Source organism: Ailuropoda melanoleuca, chromosome 16 (assembly GCF_002007445.2).
Source record: "Ailuropoda melanoleuca isolate Jingjing chromosome 16, ASM200744v2, whole genome shotgun sequence".
Classification (NCBI taxonomy): Eukaryota; Metazoa; Chordata; class Mammalia; order Carnivora; family Ursidae; genus Ailuropoda; species Ailuropoda melanoleuca.
Window position 1 is genome coordinate 22,509,277 of NC_048233.1, and position 22,196 is coordinate 22,531,472.

General features: G+C 35.6%; 1 long non-coding RNA gene across 1 annotated transcript in view; it reads left to right on the forward strand.

Moving 5' to 3' along the window:
- Positions 1–21,528, forward strand: part of LOC117796727 — a 31,328-nt gene extending 9,800 nt beyond the window's left edge. Inside the window, exon 2 of the long non-coding RNA XR_004621379.1 lies at positions 20,870–21,528. This is a non-coding gene — a long non-coding RNA (uncharacterized LOC117796727). The remainder of the gene's footprint in view (positions 1–20,869) is intronic.
- The last annotated feature ends 668 nt before the right edge of the window (positions 21,529–22,196 follow it).

A 22,196-nucleotide genomic window follows, 5' to 3' on the forward strand; every position in this document is an offset into this window, starting at 1 on the left:
GCACTAGGGCTTGCTGTACTGTTTAAGATCTGAGAAGATTCTAGCAGCCCCCAAATGAAGAAAGAGGAAGACCAAGGTAAATCTGTATGCCCTGTGCAAAGAGCATGTCTTGGTAATTCTACATTTCTGAGAAATAATACATAATGGGCGGGAGTAGGAGGAAAGCCAGTAAGGAGTTTATATAGTAATTAATTCTTGAAGCATTGTTATAAATTCACTTACCTATCACCTTCACAAGTTACCCCCATTCTCTTTATTTTTGTTGGGAAAAAAGCAAAATGAATTACAGATGGCACTGTGATGGTCATTCATTACTTCATTAGCTCCTGATGCAAGTTCCTATATCAACAGAAATTATTTTTAGGAAGATAAAATTTGGTGTTTAGGCAAAGGATGCCCCTTAATTTGGATTTACTCATTTGTATGGTGCTTAACTTTTGATGAATATATCAGGAAGCACATTTCCCACAGCACGTCTCCCAGAAGCACATTTTCCTCCAGTATAACTGTCTATAGATCTAGCTGCATTAACTCAAAACAGCACTCTGCTCACAGGTATCCAAAATGAGGCTCCATCATATATAAATAGTGAGCTAAATGTTTAAAAGGCCATTATTCAAGTAATATCAATATTTCCCAACTAAGTGCCCTTTTCTGTATTGTAGGCAGCATTGATCAAAGCATTTCTTTTCTTCTTAATAAAAAAAACACTTGGAAGTAAACAAATTTAGATATGATTCTCTGACATTAGATGCTGTACATTATGCTCCCTTCCCAAGAGATACATTGTCTTTCTACTAGTATATATACATAGAACCATGTCCTAAAACAACTCCATTTCATATTTGGAATGTATATTACACCTATTTAAAGCAAACATGTGAATTCATTCTTAGTCAAATGAAGAAATTCTCATAACAGTTAATCAGTTCATTCCAGATGCAATTTTAGAGAAATACACGGCCCTTCTCAAAATCCTATGTCTGCATTTAATTGTGGAAGGTGAGAAGGTCAAGGAAATCTGGTCAGACACTATAGTTGCTGATGTAGCTGCATTTTGTGTTTAATTATATGACTGCTCTACAGTTTTCTTGCCACCACTCCCCACCTTTTTCATGTATATCCATTCTCTTCCATGCTGTCTTTCCCTGTGCACCCATGGCTCCCTCCTCAACTTTTTCATCATGTATCTTCTTTTTCTGTTTTGTTTTTGCTTGTTTGTTTTGTTTGTTTGCTCTACTCTTTCCAATGTATGCACATGCATGTGGCGAAGCATATATATTTGTGTGTTGATATATGTATATATGTATATGTCCATCTGTAAATCTTCGTCAATTAAAAAAAATGCATGCATGTGTGTGGTTTGTTTTGAGGATATAGTACATAGATATTAGGCTATGTAGGGATATTTGGGGACCAGAAAAATTGTAATTATTATCTGAATCCATGATGCATTTAAAATGTATAATATGATGGAAAAAGTTATCTTGGAATTCTCTTCCTCTCCATTGCCTTTTAAAACACAGAGTAAGGAAATCCTTTTATGTGCCAAATTAGGCAAAATGTTGATATTAAGACTGTACTTTTTCATGGCTCCATGTAGGAGTATATAGTCTCCTATTCACTTTAAGAAAAATACTGGAGATCAAACACACAATCTATTTAGTATTAAATGATTAATTCACTTAGATGTTCCCACTTACTTGACACACGATCAGATTTGAAACGCTATATTGGTGATGTTATTTCTCAAAAGTTTAAAACTCTCTAGGTGGAGGAACTATTTGTAGATGGTTCTGCTATGCTTTCAAAAATCACTTCTATTTGCCACTGAAAATGCTTCTAGTATTTCAAATGATCTTAAGGTAAGTGATAACTGTTTTACCAGACCTTATTAAAAAACGTTAATAAAGAGTATGTAGAAACCATTATTTTCTCCAACCACATTTTAAGTTACTTTAAAGGATAAATAATTTTTTAAAGATTTTATTTTTAAGTAATCTCTACACCCAACATGGGGCTCAAAGACATCACCCCAACATCAAGAGTCACATGCTCTACTGGCTAAGCCAGCCAGGCATCCCTAAGTAATTTTTTAAAGAATATTTTTGGGGGCGCCTGGGTGGCTCAGTTGTTAAGCGTCTGCCTTCAGCTCAGGGTGTGATCCTGGCTTTCTGGGATCAAGCCCCACATGAGGCTCATCCACTGGGAGCCTGCTTCTTCCTCTCCCACTCCCCCTGCTTGTGTTCCCTTTCTTGCTGGCTATCTCTCTTTCTCTGTCAAATAAATAAATAAAATCTTAAGAAATAGAAAGAAAGAAAGAACGAGAGAAAGAAAGAAAGAAAGAAAGAAGAAAGAAAGAAAAAGAAAGAAAGAAAGAAAGAAAGAAAGAAAGAAAGAAAGAAAGAAAATATTTTTGATGTTGTGTAAGAAAGGATAAAATTTTGGTGATCGTTACAAACATTGGTTAATAAAGAATGCAAAAAGTATAGTAGAATTTGTTACAGTACTTAAAAACTGATCCAAAAATTCACAAAGAAGAAACAGTGTACAAGAATAGGTAAGAAACTTTTAAGAAAGGAAAAAGATTAATGCTAGGAATTTGCCATATTATATATCAATGTAAAATTTTAAAATAGAGAAATTTAAGTAGTGTATCTTGAACAAAGAGTAAAATACTTGAAGATAAATTCTATTTAATAGAATAGAGAAGTCAGAAAGAGATACACATATATAAACATTTAGAAATGGCTGCATTAGGAATCAGGAGAAATTACACAATAATTAACAAATAGTGTTTGGAAATTGGAAATTTATAGAAAAATTAAGTTAGATTCTGTACATAACAAAATATATGAAAATAGATTATGAATGGATTAAAGCAAAATGTAAAATAATAAACAGTGAAAATATTAGCAGAATGTGCAGGAGAAATTTTTTATAATCTTGGTGTGATGAAGGCTTTATAGAGCAAAACCTAAATCCAGAAGTCATAAAAAATACTAACAGATTTGATTGCATAAAATCATTAAATTCTTTTATGTCCCAACATCATACTGGAAGGAAAAAAGACAAATGACAGAGTAGGAAAAACATGATAAAACTATACAATTCATGAAAGGTTAAAGTCTACAAGCAATAATAAAAAGACAGTCCAGTAGATAAATGAGGAAAGAACACATGTAAACACGTCACAACATTAGTGTGTATGTGCATGTGTGTGTATATATAATGGGTAAAATGTATCTATATAATTTATAACAAAAATAAATCACCATGAATAATTATGAAAATTCAAGTAAGTATATATAAGATTATATACATATATAATCTCCAAAGTGTCATAAATTTTAAGAATTATACTACATAGTATTGATAAGATAGAAATAGACACTAACATACATATATGCTAAGTAAATTGGTACAGCATTTTGGATAGATCTTTGGTGGTATTTTTAAATCTAAATACTACACTTTAAAACTTGTCCTACAGAAATACATAAACAGGTATCAGATATGAATGTGCAAAGATGTTCATTTCAGCATAGCTTATAAAAGTGAAAAACAACAAGCCATATGATCAGGTACAAATGATTAGGTAGACTATAGTACATCTATAATACAGAATACAACATATCAGAAGGAATGAAAATAAACATACTCTGACACTTAGCAGTTTCTTAGACTTATTAGTAAGTGAAAAAATCAAATTATAGAATGATATAATGACATTTATGAGCAAAACAATCTTTACTTAAATATATGTACACATATATACACATATATGTATATAAATACCATAAAAAGGATATATATATACCACACTGGTTAAAGAATTTCCATCTTGTGAAGGGAAGTATGAAATGGGGGTGGGGGAAGAATAGGATAATTTGAAATAGAAGTGACGGAGATCTTTGAGTTTTAGTAAATACCTTTGTGTATTTTAACTTTTGGCAATATGCATATATTTTTCATTACTCATTTAAGTTTAAAACAATATATTTTGTTGCTAAAATCCAAAATCTGATGTATAGTCTTATCATTGTCATGTTTTATCAATTGCTTATTTTCTGATCTGTACTGGAAAGTTGTGCTCACATTGAAGTTTAGTTTAAATGCCAGAACGATTTTCCAAATTGTTGACTTTCAGGGAAGATGACAGGGTAGGAGGACCCTAAGTTCACTTTGTTTCATGGATATAACTCAGTAACACCCAGATCAGTGTAAATAACCTAGAAAACAACCTGAAGACTAGCAGAACAGACTCCACAGTTGAATGTAGAGAAGAGGCTAGTTTGAAGGGTAGGAGGGACAGAGATGTGGTCTGGAGCTAAACAGACCTGTGGGACTATCCATAGGAGGAACAAGGACACCATGGAAACAGAGAGGGGAGAGAAGCAAATCCCCATGCCAGGCAACCTAGGCATGAGGAACCCGGCGGGGGGGGGGGGGGGGAAACCCCCATAACAGTTGGTTTTGAAAATTAGAAGGGTTGATTTTTGTGAGTTCTTACACTTAGCAGGGCTTATCACCTGGAACTTTAAAAATCAGCAGGCTCATGAGAGAACCAGGAGGAAGAGAAGAAACTGAGTTCCAGTCCTTAAAGAGATAGCACAACAAACAGCCCCTGGAGATAAAACATAGAAGTAGCAGTTTGAAAAACGCCTGGGGCACACCAAAGGAAGATTTGTTTTGTTTTGTTTTTTAAAGATTTTATTTATTTATTCGACAGAGATAGAGACAGCCAGCGAGAGAGGGAACACAAGCAGGGGGAGTGGGAGAGGAAGAAGCAGGCTCGATCCCATAACACCAGGATCACGCCCTGAGCCGAAGGCAGACGCTTAACCGCTGTGCCACCCAGGCGCCCCGGAAGATTTGTTTTCAAATCTCAGAGTGTGTGCTGGAGGGCAAGGATGGTTGGGAGACTTCTCTAGGAATAAAGAAGCTAGTGGGGGCCTCCCCTAGCCTAGACACACAGACACCTACCGGAACCAGTGCATTGTCAACATGTTCTACCTAACTTGCTAATAGTGTGCCTGCCCCTGTGTTCCCTTGGAGACCTGACTCCTTCAATATGCCCTTGGAAGGAGCCTATCCAAAGTGGTGCTACAAGATTGGCAGTGTACAAGCAGTCCTAATAGGGCCAGCACCACTTCAAAATGACTCCTGCCCAGAGGAGAGGGGAGGATAACCACATACACCAGTCCTACTGAGACCCCAGCATTGGGCATGGGGCAGACATCTGGTCTTACTGCAGGTCCTGACCACCAGTGAAAACTTCTCAAAGGACAACACAGGGAAAGCACCCTGCAGGTCTGTGTTACTATATCTCTAGAAAATGCCTGTCTGACTCAATCCAAACCCAAGGTGGCCTCAGACTGGTTTACTAACAACACAGGGACCAAACCCTACCCACAATAGACAAAGAGCACCATTGCGGATGACTGGACCGAAGGCGAAAGTGGCTCAGGCACAACAGTAGGGTGCACACAAGACACATAGGAGATACCCCTAAAGCACCAGGTTCTGGTGAACAGGGATATTGCACTACAGGGTGCTACAGGACGTCTTCTTCATAAGGCCACTATTTTTAAGAGCAGGAGACATAGCTGATTTTCCTAACACATAGAAGTAGACACAGAGAGTTAGACAAAGTGAGGAGACAGAGGAATATGTTCCAAATGAAAGAACAGGACAAAATCACAGCAAGAGACCTAAATGCAACAGAGATCAGTAATATACCTGAGAGAGAATTTAATGTAATGGTCATAAAAATACTCAAGGACTGGAGAAAAGACTGGAGGACCTCAGTGAGACCCTCAACAAAGAGTCAGAAAACATATAAACCAATTAGAGATGAAGAACTCAATAACTGAAATTAAAAATGCACTAGATGGAATAAATAGTAGACTAGAGGAAGGAGAGAAACAAGTCAGTGATTGAGAGCACAAAGTAACGGAAAGCAATCAAGCTGAACAGGAAAGAGATAAGAAATAACAGAAAATTAAAATGGACTTAGGGGACTCAGGGACAGCATCAAGAGTAATAACATTCGTATTTATAGGGACCACAGAAAGAAAAGAGAGAACGGGGGCACAGAAGCTATTTGAAGAAATAATAGCCAAAAACTTCCCAAATCTGGGGCAGGAAATAGAAATTCAGATCCAGGAGGCACATAGAGCCCCCAACAAAATCAACCTAAGGAGGTCCACACCAAGATACACAGTAATGAAAATGACAAAAAGTAGAGATAAAGAGAGAATTTAAAGGCAGCAAGAGAAAAGAAAACCATTACATACAAGGGAAACTGCATAAGACTATCTGTTGATTTTTCAGCAGAAACTTTGCAGGTCAGAAGAATGTGGCATAATATATTCAAAGTGCTGAAAGAGAAAAACCTGCAGCCAAGAATACTTTATTCAGCAAGGCTATCATTCAAAATAGAAGGAGAGCTATAGTATCCCAGACAAACAAAAGTGTAAGTAATTTAGGACCACTAAACCAGCCCTACAAGAAATGTTAAAGGGCACTCTGAGTGGAAATGAAAGACCATAAGTAGGAGTAAAAAAAAAAAAAAAAGCAGGAAGCACAAAAGCATTAAAAATTAGTATATGCATAAAAAATCAGTCGAAGGATTCACAAAGAAAAGGATGTCAAGTATGACACCATATACTTAAAATGTGGGGGAGAAATGAGTAAAAAATGGGTTCATACTTTAGCATCAACTTAAAACAGACTGCTATCTGCATAAGATGTTATATATAAACTTAATGGTAACCAAAAATCAAACCAGCAATAGATGTGCAAAAAAATAAAGAGAAAGGAATCCAGGTATATCATTAAATAAATCCAACAAAATATTAAAGAAGAGAGCAACAGAAGAAAGGAACAGAAGAACTACAAAAACAACTGTAAATCAAGTAACAAAATGGCAATAAGTACATATCTATCAATAATACTTTGAATGTAAATAGACTAAACATTCCAATCGAAAGACACAAGGTGACAGAATGAATAAAAAAGCAAGACCCATCTATATGCTGCTTACAGGAGACTCATTTCAGACCTAAGGACACTTATAGATTGAAAATGAAGAGATGGATGGAGAAGCATTTATGATGCAAATGGATGTGAAAAGAAAGCTAGGGTAGCAGTACTTATATTGGACAAAATAGACTTTAAAACAAAGACTGTAACAAGAGACAAAGAAGCACACTACATAATCATAAAGGGAGCAATCCAACAAGAAGATATAACAAATGTAATGTATGCATCCAACATGGGAGCACTCAAATAAATAAAGCAGCTAATAACAAACATAAAGGAAGTAATTGACCGTAATAATAATAGTAGGGGACTTTAACACCTTACTTACATCAATGGATAGATCATCCAGACAGAAAGTCAACAATGAAATAGTGGCTTTGATTGACACATTGGACCAGATGAATGTAACAGATATATTCATAACATTCCATCTTAAAACAGCAGGATACATATTCTTTTCAAGTGTACATGGAACATTCTCCAGAATAGATCACATATTAGGCCACAAAACAAGTCTCAACAATTCAGAAATATTGAAGTCACACCATACATCTTTTCTGACCACAGTGCTATGAAACTAGAAATCAACAATAAGAAATAATCTGGAAAGACAAAAATACAAGGAGGTTAAATAACATACTACTAAACAATGAATGAGTCAACCAAGAAATCAAAATGGAAATCAAAAATAAATGGAGATAAATGAAAATGAAAACACAATGGTCCAAAATCTTTGGGATACAGCAAAAGCTGTTCTAAGAAGGAAGTTTATAGCAATACAGGCCTACCTCAAGAAGCAAGAAAAACTCAAACAACCTAAACTTAGACCTAAAGGAGCTAGAAAAAGAAGAACAAACAAAACCCAAATCAATAGAAGGAAAGAAATAATAAAGACTAGAGCAGAAATAAATGAAGAGGAAGTTAAAAAAAATTGAACACATCAATAAAACCAGGAGCTGGTTCTGTGAAAAGGTCAAAACAAAATTGATAAACTTTAGCCAGACTCAAGAAAGAGGCAGAGGGAGAGAGAGAGAGAGGACTCAAGTAAACAAATTCAGAAATGAAAAAGGAGAAATTACAACCAACACCAAAGAAATACAAAGATTATAAGAGAATACCATGAAAAATTATAGGCCAACAAATTGAACAACCTAGAAGAAATGGATAAATCCATAGAAACTCATAACCTACCAAAACTAAATCAGGAAGAACTAGAAAATTTGAACAGACTGATTTCCAGCAATGAAATTGAATCAGTAATCAAAAAAGTCCCAACAAACAAAAGTCCAGGAGGGAAGAATATGCCATGGGAAAAAGACAGCCTTTTCAAAAAATGATGTTGGGAAACCGGATGGCTACATGCAAAAGAATGAAACTGGACCACTTTTTTTATGCCATACACAAAATAAACTAAAAATGGGTTAAAGACTCAAATATGACACCTAAAGCCATAAAACTTCTAGAAGAGAGCACAGGCAGTAATTTCTCTGACATCAGCCATAGCTACGTTTTCTAGATATGTCTCCTGCAGCAAGGGAAACAAATGCAAAAATAAACTATTGGGACTATAACAAAATAAAAAGCTTTTGCACAGCCAAGAAAACAATTAACAGAACTGAAAGACAACCAACTGAATGGGAGAAGATATTTGCAAATGACATATCCTATAAAGGATTAGTATCCAAAATATATAAAGAACTTATAAAACTTAACATCCTAAAAACAAATAATTAAAAAATGGGCAGAAGACTTGCACAGACATTTTGCCAAAGAAGACAGTCAGATGGCCAACAGACATATGAAAAAATGTTTATCATCACTTACTATCAGGGAAATACAAATCAAAACTGCAATAAGATATCACATCAGATGTATCAGAATGGCTAAAATCAACAACACAAGAAACAACAGGTGTTGTCAAGGCTGTGGAGAAAAAGGAATACTGGTGCACTGTTGGTGGGAATGCAACCTGGTATGGTCACTGCGGAAAACACTATGGAGCTTTCTCAAAAACAGATCTGCTCTACAATCTAGCAGTCACACTCCTGGGTACCTACTTGAAGAATACAAAAATATGAATCCAAAGAGATACATGCACCCTGATGTTTAAAGCAGCATTATTTACAGTAGCCAAGATAGAGAAGAAGCCCAAGTGTCTATCGATTAATGAATTGATTATACACACACACACACACACACACACACACACACAGACAATGGAATATTATTCAGCCATAAAAAAGAATGAAATCTTGCCATTTGCAGTAACATGGACGGAGCTAGAGAGTATTATGCTAAGTGAAATAAGCCAGTCAGAGAAAGACAAATATTATATGATCTCATTTGTTGAATTTCAGAAACAAAACAAAAGGAAAAAAGAGACAAATCAATAAACAGACTCTTAGCTATAGAGGCTAAATAGATGGTTTCCAGAGGGGAGGTTGGTAGGGGGTTGGGTGAAATAGATGAAGGGGACTAAGAGTACACTTATGATGAGCACTGAGTAATGTATAGAATGTTGAATCACCATATTGTATACCTGAAACTAACAGAACACTGTATGTTAACTACACTGGAATTAAAATTAAAATTAAAAAAAGATTTTCTAAATTTTTGTTTAGTCAAACAACTCCTAGAGCATCTAAAGTCCTATTTTCTTACCAACACCAAATCTTGAAATTACAAGGGAAAAAACACCTAATATTATTTTCTAATTTTAGCCAAGATATTGAATTATATCATTAATATCCAATTGCCATTATTTGTATGATTAAGAGTTACTCCATTGTTTGACTCAGAAAGTGTTTCTCACTTCGTAAACAAATTACGATTGTTAGGATTTTAATGAGATCCCTTTATGTGTCTTCACCTAATAACTTTTCTAAATTTTTATGAAAACTAGCACAGGTATCTATACTCTACCTGCCAAAGGTAGGAGCATTAGGGATGAGGGTGGAGATGGAGAAAAAGGGGAGGGCTTTTTTCCTTTCAGCTAGACTGCCTTTACTGTGTGATGTGTGAACTCCTAGGCAAAAGCTATCCCATGCTATAGAAACCAGCCTGAGTCTTAACTCCTGATTTGCATGGTTGGAAGATAAACTATAAGCATTGCTGACCTTTTGAGGCCCTCTGAGGTAGATGAGTTAGAAAACTTTGGCCTTCCACTCAACAGACTGGAAACTGCTTGAAGGCAGGGATTTTGTTTTATATTGGTATCTTCAGCACTTGGTATTGTATCAGGCATTTTAACAGTATTACTTTAATAAAGTAGTACTTAATTAATTGAATGAAATGAAATCCATTTAAATGAATGAAAGAATGAATAAACCAATACATAGTGAATCTCACAAGATCATTGAATCAGTTGTTACTATGTTAATTCCACAATGTGCCAAGGGGAAAAAAGAGCACCTGAGAGAGAGGATGCAATATACAGATCAGGGTTCACCGATGTTTTCCTGATGGGAAGCCATAATTGATCTACCAAAAGCCATATAAAAGATCTTTTAGTTATATATTCTGTAGGTCCCAGAACATTTGTCCTCAATGGGCAAAATTTTGCAAGCTAAACAATCCATTCTCCTTCCTGAAATAGAGTCATCTAGAAACATGGATGTTTTATCAGACTAAGGGTATTCATTTGCCTTCAATTACTAATAAGCTGGGTCAACCCAACTGTAATTTCTTGCTAAAATGCTCAAGAATAATATAGACTCAATATCTAGGGATGGTTTATAAATTATACTGGTCCCTCAAAGCCTCTGATTGCTTTTGCATGGGTATTTGTGCTTTCGTAATTTGTAATTTATTTCTCTATCCCCTCCTCTCCTACAGTACAGCCTCTATTTAAATAGAAAGAGCTTTAATCTAAGTCATAGCCAAGCCTTGGGAGTCAGGAGGAAGGCAAATCTCCCGAAGTTTAAAATCAGTTTGGTTGCTATTAACAGCCTTCCTCTTGTACCAGTTTCAGTACTGAGTACTGAAGCTTGGAGCTTTTTTATCTGTAGCCACTTATTTTGTCTCAGAGTATGGTGAGGGTCCCCAAGAAATGACCCAGAATCAAGTGCTGGGGAGGTACTGAACTTTTATAGCCTGAGACTAAACACAAACTTGAAAGTAAATTTCATCATTAAAGCTAGAAGAAATGACAATAGGATTCCTGCTTCTTTTAAGAGCCAACACCAGAACACCCACTGGCAGTGAACACCAGGTATTGAAGATTTTTTCCTTTTAACAAAGGTCATTTTCTTTATCCAGCTGCCTTTTTGTGTGGTAAGACAAAAATCGACTCAGCTCACACAAGATTTACTTTATGTTTCTCTTGAGTAATAGACTTTAATGTATGCAATAGAAACCTTACTTGCCACCCCTGAAACAAATTACTGTTTGTGATTTTGATGCTGTTCTGATTTCACCAATAACTACTAGAAGATCAAAATGTTTTGCAGTTTATGGTGCATTTCACCAAGAGTTTAAAAGTTCATTTTCATGGACTGTAAGACTCAGGTATATTACAACCATAAAGTACTTCTTATTATGTTCATATTTGATAAATGTAAACTGAGGCACTAGGATTTTGACTTCTTTCTGAGCATCACATAAGGCACCAGAAAATTTAAAAATAAAAGGCCCAGTTTGAGGGGTGCTTGGGTGGCTCAGTTGGTTAAACCTCCGACTCTGGATTTCAGCTAAGGATTCCTGAGTCAGGCTCTGCACTTGGCACTGAATCTGCTTGGGGTTCTCTCTCTCCCTCTCCCTCTGCACCTCTCTCTGCTCACATGCTCTCCTTCTCCCTAATTAAATAAATAAGTAAACAAATAAATCTTTTTTAAAAAGTCCCACTTTGATGATTTTAGTTAACAGTATGAGCACATAGTTGAAAAACAAAAGCTATAAAGAAAAAATAATAGAATCAATAAAACTGGAGTTATTTGGTTGAGAAAAACAGAGCATGACATACTATGCTTCACATGCTGGGAACCACACAGGATCTAAGTTCTTAACTACTTATCCTAAAGTCTATACTATTGCCAAAACTATAAAGAACTTTCTGGCCAGATGGGAAAAAACTATTAAAAGGATATTATAATGGATATGATATTATCATCTAATTTGGCTTCACTGTGCATGAAACACAAATTAACCTCAATAAGTTTCTTATGTTATGAATCATTTGTTCCATTGTTCATTTCAAATTTTAGTAGACTTTTTTTTAGAGAGTGTATGTGGGGGGGGGTGGGAGGGAAGAGCGCAGAGGGAGAGAAGAGAGATAATTTCAAACAGGCTCCTCACTGAGTGTGGAGCCTGACACAGGTCTCAATCCCACCGCCGGGAGATCGTGACCTGAGCAGAAACTAAGAGTCCAACGCTTAACCGACTGAGCCATCCAGGCTCCCCTTTAGTAGACTTTCTTAATTAATTAGGAAGAACTTCTTTTTACCCCCAACATTGACATAGAGACTGTGTGTTGTAGTTAGACTTTAATAACTATCCAGTTACCATCTGCTCCATTATTCGTAGGAGGGTGAATCCGGAAAAACCCTTTGGAAGTAGCTTAGCACCACCAACAACAATAATAACACCAATAGAGCTCTCACCAAGCATCAGGAAATTTGCTAAGCATTATCTTTATTGTCACATATATTACTCAGAGGCTATAATTTTTTTATACTTTACGTGTGAGGAAATTGAGACTCACTGGGGTTGACTTTCCCAACTGCCCGTGGCAGAAGTGGGATCTGAACTCGTGTGTAAGACTTTAGCATCTGTGCTCCAAACCTTGCAATCTACATCAAGATTTAACATCTTTTGGCTTTTAGGAATTCTGTTCCTGGGGCTCTATTCTAATAAAATAATCTTTAGTACTTATGATGGGATGGATTAATATTGTAGGGTTCTTAGATCCCTCTCCACCCCCCCTACGGTGTAAAGAGAATTCTGTCATTCCCAGGTCAATCTCTGTCCCTAGCCTCTGAGATGAGTCTATCCTGGTCAAAATGCAAATGTTATACAGAATCTGAGCAAAGTAGGAGAAGTCAAGAATTAGAGGTGGGGGGTGCCTGGGTGGCACAGCGGTTAAGCATCTGCCTTCAGCTCAGGGCGTGATCCCGGAGTTGTGGGATCGAGCCCCACATCAGGCTCCTCCGCTATGATGAGCCTGCTTCTTCCTCTCCCACTCCCCCTGCTTGCGTTCCCTCTCTTGCTGCCTGTCTGTCTCTGTCGAATAAATAAATAAAATCTTTAAGAAAAAAAAAAAAAGAATTAGAGGTGGGCAGGAAATAGAGAAAGCGATGCTGGCAGAGAGTAAGTCATGTGACTTGCAAAGTTGGGGTTGAGGACACTGGAAGCTTTGGGAGGGAAATTAGCAAAAGGAAAACAAGAAAATTTAAGGACTAAGATTTTGGGAGGAGAGGAGTATGCAGAATATGAGGGAAGGACATTAATTGATCCTTTTAATGTCTTTTAAGACTGTGACTTAAATCATTAGTTTCAACTGGGCATGTGTTAAAAATGCAAATTCTCAGATCCCATCCCAGATCTCCTGAATCAAAATATTTCTTCAGGGGTGGGGCCCAGCAATCAGCATTTTAGCAAGTTTTGCCCACTCAATATAAACATCAAAATATTTTTGTCATTTTTTAACAGCAAAATAGTACAGTACAAATCATACATGTAACATATTTATACATTCTAGAAACTCAGCAGAAATAAAGACCCTGGGTAGATATATCAAAATACTAACTACAGTTATTTTTAGGTAGTTGGAATATGGGTTATTTTTTCTTCCATTTCTTCTTATATCCTGAGCTTCTGATATTTTCTATAATAAGCATGCACATAATTTTTAACCTAGCAGCTAAAGTGTACTTTTTGCCATGGTACTATCCCTGGAGTGACGGAAAAGCAGGGCTGAAACGGACAGGGGACTATTGTGCTAATCAGCAAAACCTCTACCAAATTAAATAAATTTAATTTGGCAAATTCTTCAATTGTAAAAATAATTACTTGATACTACTTGGTAATCCTGGATTACATAAATAGTTTATGTATATATTATATATATATTATATAATTATAATATTTTATATATATTTATAATATATTTATATATTTATTTTATATAATAATATATTTTTATTATTCTATAATATATTTATATATATTTATTTTATATATATAAACTTTAAGTATATATTTAAAGTTTTCTCTTATAGTCTCCTCTAATCCATATTTCATTTTGTGTCATCTTTCACAAAAATCAAGCAATTAATTTTGCTTCTGCAAGTACAGGTATTAGTTGGAATAAGACTGAATGTTTTAATTCTAAGGCCTGTATGGACACCCTAAGGTATGTTCAAGGCAGAGAATTACAAAGGGCAGGGGAAAACCCAAGAGATGGGAGGAGACATCTTTCTCCTAAGTACACGTAACCCTGATAGTTACATTCAAGCTAGCAAAATGCTCTACAAAACTTGGACTTTTGAGATACTTTGGAGATTTCCACATTTAAAAAAAAAACACTCTAGGACTTCCTAAGGGTCATGACCCCAATTTTGAATAAGACGACATTCGTTATTATTCTAAATAGAACTCTGGTAGCCTATCTTTCACCTAGTTAAACACTTAATTATAAAGATTAAACTACAAAGAAGAAATCTACATGAAACAATGGGTATGACAGTAGTTATCATTTTTTGAAATGATAGTATCTCTCAGCTAAAACTCAATATAAAGGCTAGCACGTGAGAATCTCCTTCTCGAAAAATGGAGTAAATGAACTCAAGAAAACTCTAAAATATCACCCCAGATATCAATTAGAGCTTCATAAATATAGAAAGAATAGGCTACTCAAAGGAGATACATGGAATTTTCTAGTGCATTGGGGAGAAAGTTGTGCTTCTTATATTTTTAAGGAGATTTTAGTAGCAGTTAAAACATGCATGAAAATATTCTCCAGTTGCCTTAGATTATGTGAAATTCATCAACTTGTAAATTTTAGAGATTTTCACCTTCTTTGACGTGATCAAAATTGTTTCAGAAAAGCAAGCAAATAATTAGAAAATAAGCAAATGGCATAATAGAAAACATACCCGATTGGTACCATCTTCTGCACATGCAGAGCTGTTTTCTTAGTCAACTCCTTTACACTTTTTCCAGTTGTATTGAAAATGACTCCAATAGAAGAGATTCTACAACTGTTCTTGGCAAACTACTCCACAATCGAATTGGAAAATTTATCTGATATTAAAGTGAGATTTTCTGCATGATATACAAAAATTAACTCAGAATGGATTATAGTGTAAAATCTAAAATTATAAAACAACTAGAAGAACACATAGGGAAAACCTTTGCAACCTCACAACCTTGAATTAAGCAAATATTTCTTACATATGACACCAAAAGCACAATCCTTAAAAGAAAAAACTGACAAACTGTGTACATCAAAATTAAAACATTCTGCTCTTTGAAAGATACTGTTAATAGAATGAAAAAACAAAGCAGAGACTGGAAGAAAATATTTTCAAATTATATATCTAAAATATTTTCAATTATATATTCTGAACACAGAATATGTGTTCAAATGATATATTAATAAGAAAACAACCATAAAAATGCAAAAGATTTCAACATACACTTCACCAAAGGAGATAAATAGATGGCAAATAAGCAAAAGAAAAGATGATATCATTACTTCTCAGAGAAGCAAATTAAAATCACAATAAGATACTACTATATGCCTATTATGGATAAAATTTTAAAAGACTGACCTTATCAAGTGTTGGTGAGGACCTGAAGAAATTGTTACTCATATGTAATGCTGATGGAAATATAAATGTACTTCCCCTTGGAAAGTGGTATGTAATCCTTTTGAAAAACAGTTTGGCAGCCTATTAAAAAGTTAATGCAGCCATTCCATTCCTAGATATTTACCCAAGAGAAATAAAAGTATACGTCCATATAAAGACTTGTAGACAAACATTCATAACAGCTCTATTTATAATACCTGAAATGTGGAAACAACACAAAAGATCATCAACAGGTGAATGGATAAACAAACTTTTACCTATCCTAGAAAATACTAAATACTCATCCATAAAAAGGAATGAACTACTGATACATGCTACAGCATGGATAAATCTCAAAAACATTATGCCGAGTAAAATGAGCTAGTGGAAATAAAAGAATATATAGTATATAGTTGCATTTATATGAAATCATAGAAAAGGCAAGCTAATCTATAGTGACAGAACACAGACCAGTGGTTGCCTCAGAAAAGATCAGTGGTTGCCTCAGAAAAGACCAGTGGTTACCTCAGAAAAGGAAGGGGCAGAAAGGAGAGACTACAAAGGGGCAGGAGGAAACTTTCAGGGATGATATGCTCATTATCTTGATTGTTGTGATGTTTTCACAGGTGTATATATGTAAAAGCTCATCAAATCATACACTTCATTTTCTTTTAATTGAGGCATTATTGATGTATAACATTATATTAGTTTTAGCTGTGCAACATAATGATTCAATATTTGTATATATTATGAAATGATCGCCATATTAAGCCGAGTTGACATTCGTCATTATTTTAAATATACACAATTTATTGTATGCCATCACAACAATAAAGTTGTTCAAAAATAAAATGAGGTGCTCCTCCTTCGGTTGGCCGCTCTATCATTTTAATATTGTACGTTTAAGGACATTCAACCTTCTCGTACATTACAACTTTTCAATATTAAGTTACAAGCTTTTCTGTGTTTAACTTACTATAAGAATTCTCATTTTTAAACAATTTCCCTATGTTGGCTCTACTGTACAAATAAGAATTGATTAGTCTGTTTCCCCTCGTCACTCAAACATTTTGCCACTTTGAGACAATTGGAGCCTATTTCTTCACCACTTAAATGGAAGAAATAACAATTTACATAGGGTTGTGAGGGTAAATGAGATGATGTTCTTATAAACTCTGAAGTGCAATACAAATCAGAGTTTGTATTATGATTATTATAATTAATGATCTTTAGCATAATTATTATTATTTCTAGCCTCTAAACTGCTACAGTTTTTCTATAATCAATAGCTACAATGCAATACATTCAGAGCTGGCAGGAACAATTTTTTTTCTTTATTTTTTTTTCATTTCTCATGACACCTCATGTAATTCTCAATGTAGAATACAGGCTCAGTAAATACTTAAGTGATAATATTTTCTCCTCTCACTCTACATAAGGGAAAGCATCAGAGAAGACATATGACAGCTTTTGCTACATTTTTCCTCTGGAAAAATTAGGATTGTATTAAAACACTGGGTATGGTTGAATGGTAGAATAGAAGTCTACAAGTCTACATTATTTTTCTGAAAATAGACTTGATGGCATTTGAAAAAAGCCTGCCTTGGGCTCTCTAGATTTCAAATTCCTTACCTGAAAAAGTGTTTAAGTCCCCCAAACTGAAATCCATATGTTTCTCATCCCTACAAACTTTCACCATTCCTTCATTAATAGGAGGATGGTAAAAAGTTAGTTTTATGATGAATATTTGCCATCTTTAGACCTGAAAAATTGCATGTTCATAAGGAGAGTACTAGGAGAGCTAGATCAAAAAGATAAGAAAATAAGATTGTGAAAGATTTCTATCCCTGATAGTTTCTTAAATTTTACAAATATATCACAGAAAAAAATCAGAACTTTGTTATTATTCCTTTTGTTTTTCAGTTTAGTAGTTTAAAAAAATTTTTGAATTATATTTTTGGAGAGAGGGGCACTCTAAACTTTTTAGTGACTAGGACCTCTACTGAACCGACTGGAAAGACCATTTATGTAACAGAACCACTCCTTGGATGGGGGGAGCAGTTCACAGAGCAGATATCTTCAACAATTATATTTAAATGGCCCTAGGATCAGAAGGTCTCCTATCTCTCCCTAAATCTATTGTAATTGCTCATTGTGGCATAGCATTGGATCACATTAAAAGATCCCCTTTTATTTTTCTACTATAATTGGCAGCAACAAAATGACATTAAAGAGAAATTTTTAATTAAGTGTTGATGCCATTAAAAGTTTAAGCACTTCAAGCTTGCTAAAGAGTTCAGCTATACAGATTTAGGGGACCTCCTGACTTCTTTATTTGTTAAATAAAATGCTTCTAGTTTTCAGTTCAACAAATATTTATTAAACACTATTATGGGCTAAGAACTGGGAACATAGAAGTTAATGGCACAGCCCTGTCTCAAAGGAACTTACAGAAGGGATCAGAGATGAGTAAAGAAAATGTTAACTCTATGGAAACCATGCTCTTACGTGGTCCAGTCTGACAGCAGTCATCAAAGCATAGTCAGACAACCAAAACAGTACTTTTGAAGTAAGTCAACTTGTATATCTTAAACTCTAAATGAAGTACAACTTTTCTTTTTAAAAAATCCCTTTCTCACCCATTTTACTCTCACTGCAGCTGCCTCTGCTTTTCTTCCAAACTCCCCAAATGTTGTTTCCTTTTCCCACCCCCAACTTTATGACCCCCCATGAAATTTTGCTTCAAAACATGCTTATTACCTCCTGATTCTGCTGTAAACCTGCCCAAGAGAATGCTAAGAGTAAGGGAAGAAACAGATCTGGCGAGGCCAGTAATCACTTTGGCAGCCAGGAGTGAGGAAAAGGCTAGAATTATTTACATGCTATTTTTTGCCTAACACAAAAGTACCATGAAATAGGGTGAAAAATCTTATAATAGAAATATGTACAAGGGTAAGTACTAGTTTAAAGGAAGTATAAAGAAGACGTTGCCAAGGACATCTTCCCATTTAGTTCTGATAGGTCTCAAATTTGTCCAACAGGGAAGGAGGGATTGTGGTGAGGACAAAATTTCATTTATTTATATCCTTGGACTTGAGTAAATTACGGAAACCAACAAAAGCCCTTGAATATAACACATTTCTTCCACTACAAAGCTTACCACTACCCTGGTTAAAGCTGTGGTAGAAATGTACAGAATAGAGAACTGGACATTTCCTTTGGAACAGCTAATATTTTATAGGGTTGCCTACAAAAATGTATGTATTTCTGTGATGAAGTTTTGCTATAATAGGATTAAAAGGAAAATAAGGACAAATAAAAATCTTTCTAATTCTGATACATTATGTTCACTTATGTGATTCTGAATGTAATTCTAACCCACATGACATAACTGGCAAGCAGATCAAATGTAGTGGTATTGAGAGACTTCAATTATCAAGGGAGCTGCTAGGAAAATCATTCTGCTAAAAGTGAAATGTCTGATAATTTCTTGGCTTGCCTGCTGACTGTGTCATTTCACAGAAAGAGGAGGTAGTGACAGAGGGAGATGCATCTCTGAAATTAATTCTGAATACAAGGGAGAGCTACTCGTCAGGTGGGCATCACAGGGAATTTGGGAGAAAATAATTATATCATTTTAGAATTCATAACAACCAAATAAAGTAATGCCAGATATATTTATGGCCTCCATTTGAATGGTTTTATTAAATCTGAAGTATTTATCAAGTACCTACTGTGTGCTATACTTGCTTATTCATTAGGTGTGTGTGTCTGTGTGTATGTAGAGCCTTTGTCCTTGAATATTTTCAGAAAGGTTAAAGAAAAAAACAGAACTCCCCCCCACTGCAGATTCACCACACTGTGAATTTAAACGCATCACATAAATGATAATAACTCATATTTCCCTGGATCTGGCCTCTAAACTACTTGCAGAAGATTTCAGATTCTGCAACTACTCCCCCAACACACACACACACACACACACACACACACACACACACACACACTTGGTGTATTCAGAAAATGACCCAATTCCGGGAATTTACAGAAATCAAAAAGAGACATTTGGATTTTCTCATTCGTGGAATTGGGAGTGTGAGCCAAGTTTATCTATAAATCTGATAGCCCCAGCTAAGAATCCTGTCTCTCCCTAAGAACTAGATAAGAACAGGGATGAATCAAGTGACAGCCACCACCCTACATCATATTCAAAATCATTCTTCCTTTCCTGAACAGAATCTGTTTCATCAGAGGTTTTGTTATTGGGCCAACTGACACGTCTGTCTCCATCTCCTCTGAGGTATTCTCTGCCGCAAAGCTCCTCAGTCTCACACTAAATAGACTTCTAGAAAGCTTGCCACACTAGCTTACAAGACTTGTCCTCGTGGCAGCTTAAGCTCAGGATGGGGGCTCCACCACCGATAATCTTTCCCATGGCTCAATTCTGTGGGGATGGGAACAAGTTCAAATATAAAAATCTCAAATCTAATTTTAGATTATCTCAAAATTATGACAAAAAGAAGGTAGAAAACGAACAAAACTATTTAAGCCATTTGGGGAGTTCTGTTGGGGTCACATGTAAAAGATAACCAAAAATGAAAAAAATAGAAAAAGTTATGCTAGAGGATTTTTTTTTAAAGATTTATTTACTTATTTGAGAGAGAGCAGGGGGAGGTGCAGAAGGAGAGAGAAAATCCTGAAGCAGACTCCCTGCTGAGTGGGGAGCCCCACATGGGGCTCAATCCCAGGACCCTGAGATCATGACCTGAGCCAAAATCAAGAGTCAGCTGCTTAACCGACTGAGCCACCCAAGTGCCCCAAGCTAAAGAATCTTATCAACAAAACTGAACCTCAGGGTACATTTGAGCGTGTAAAATAGCCAAAGACCAAGGGAAAAAACTTTTAAAGCTATCACAGAGTGAAGAAGAAACAAGGTAAAAATGGGTTCAGTGTTTGATTTTCATCTCATTATACTAACAGATTACAGCAAGAAAAAACTACTCATCTCCTAATTTGCTTCTATTTTCTCTATCTAGGAAAATGATCTCCAAACTGAAAAGAGTAGAACAAACATGGTTAAGAGGAAAATAATGCCCAAATTAGCTGAAGAGATGAAGAGAGAGCTCCTAGCTGTTTCAAATAAATTCAAGTCTCCAGACTCAAGAAAATTATTCCCTGGGAACCAGGAGAATTTACAGGTGTGATCTCAGAAACACTGTCGGCAGGGGCCACTGAGTATTTATGGAGAAGAGACATAAGGGCAAAAGACTGAAATAGGTAAATGCCCTGATTTTCTACAAGTGGAAAATGGTATACTACAAACACAAGAGAATGCTGAGCCCAATAATCCCTGGAAAAATGTCTGTGAATTTCATTAAAAAGCTCTTTTGAAAGTCCATAGAGAAGAGTGTGGCAAACTTTGGGGAAGAGTATGGGTTTGCTGAGAGCAGAGCACATCAAGATGCCTCTTGGATTTTATTAAGAACAAGATAAGGGAAGGGAATGGGATTAATAATGACCTAAAGAAAAAAGGCAAAGTAAAAAGAAAAGGGCGGGGGTAGGGAGGGAGAGAAAATGGAAGATAAAATGTGCACCATCCCTGGTCATTGTTGTGCATTAATAAAGTAGGGCAAAGTGCATACTTTTCTCTGGATATTTTTTGGGGTAATAAACAATAATCAACTGTACCAGAGCATTTAATTATCTCAACCTACATTTTGTGCGTGTGTGTGTGTTATAGCATACAGTAATTCTTATATTCTTTTTTTTGATTTTTTTTTATTATATTATGTTAGTCACCACACAGTACATCCCCGGTTTCCGATGTAAAGTTTGATGATTCATTAGTTGCATATAACACCCAGTGCACCATGCAATATGTGCCCTCCTTACTACCCATCACCGTCAACCTACAATTTTTGTGCTAAAGGGGACCTTTGCACTACCTCAAGCAGCAAAAACTGAGCAGGAGGCAAGTTTCTATCAAGATCACAGATTGAATGCTAAAGTCTTTTAGTTTCTTTTCATACACTTACCAACTGAAGTTTGATATAATGCTACAGACATCTAGATTTCAGGAGGGCATTTAATCAATCTCTCATTTTAGCCACTTATAAACGATTGCCATTTTTCTAAATCTTCTATACGTCACACACACTGTGGGAGGCATTTTGTATTCATTATCTCTAATGCTTACAAAACCCTTGTGTTGGTATGTTATCTTCAAATTATAGATGGGGAAAGTGAGGCTCCGAGTGGTTAAGCTATTGGCCAGAGATGTCAGCTAGTCAGAGGTGGAGGTGGGGTTTGAATACAGGTCTGCTCTAAACCTATACCTTCCACCGTACTGCTCATCTTCCATTA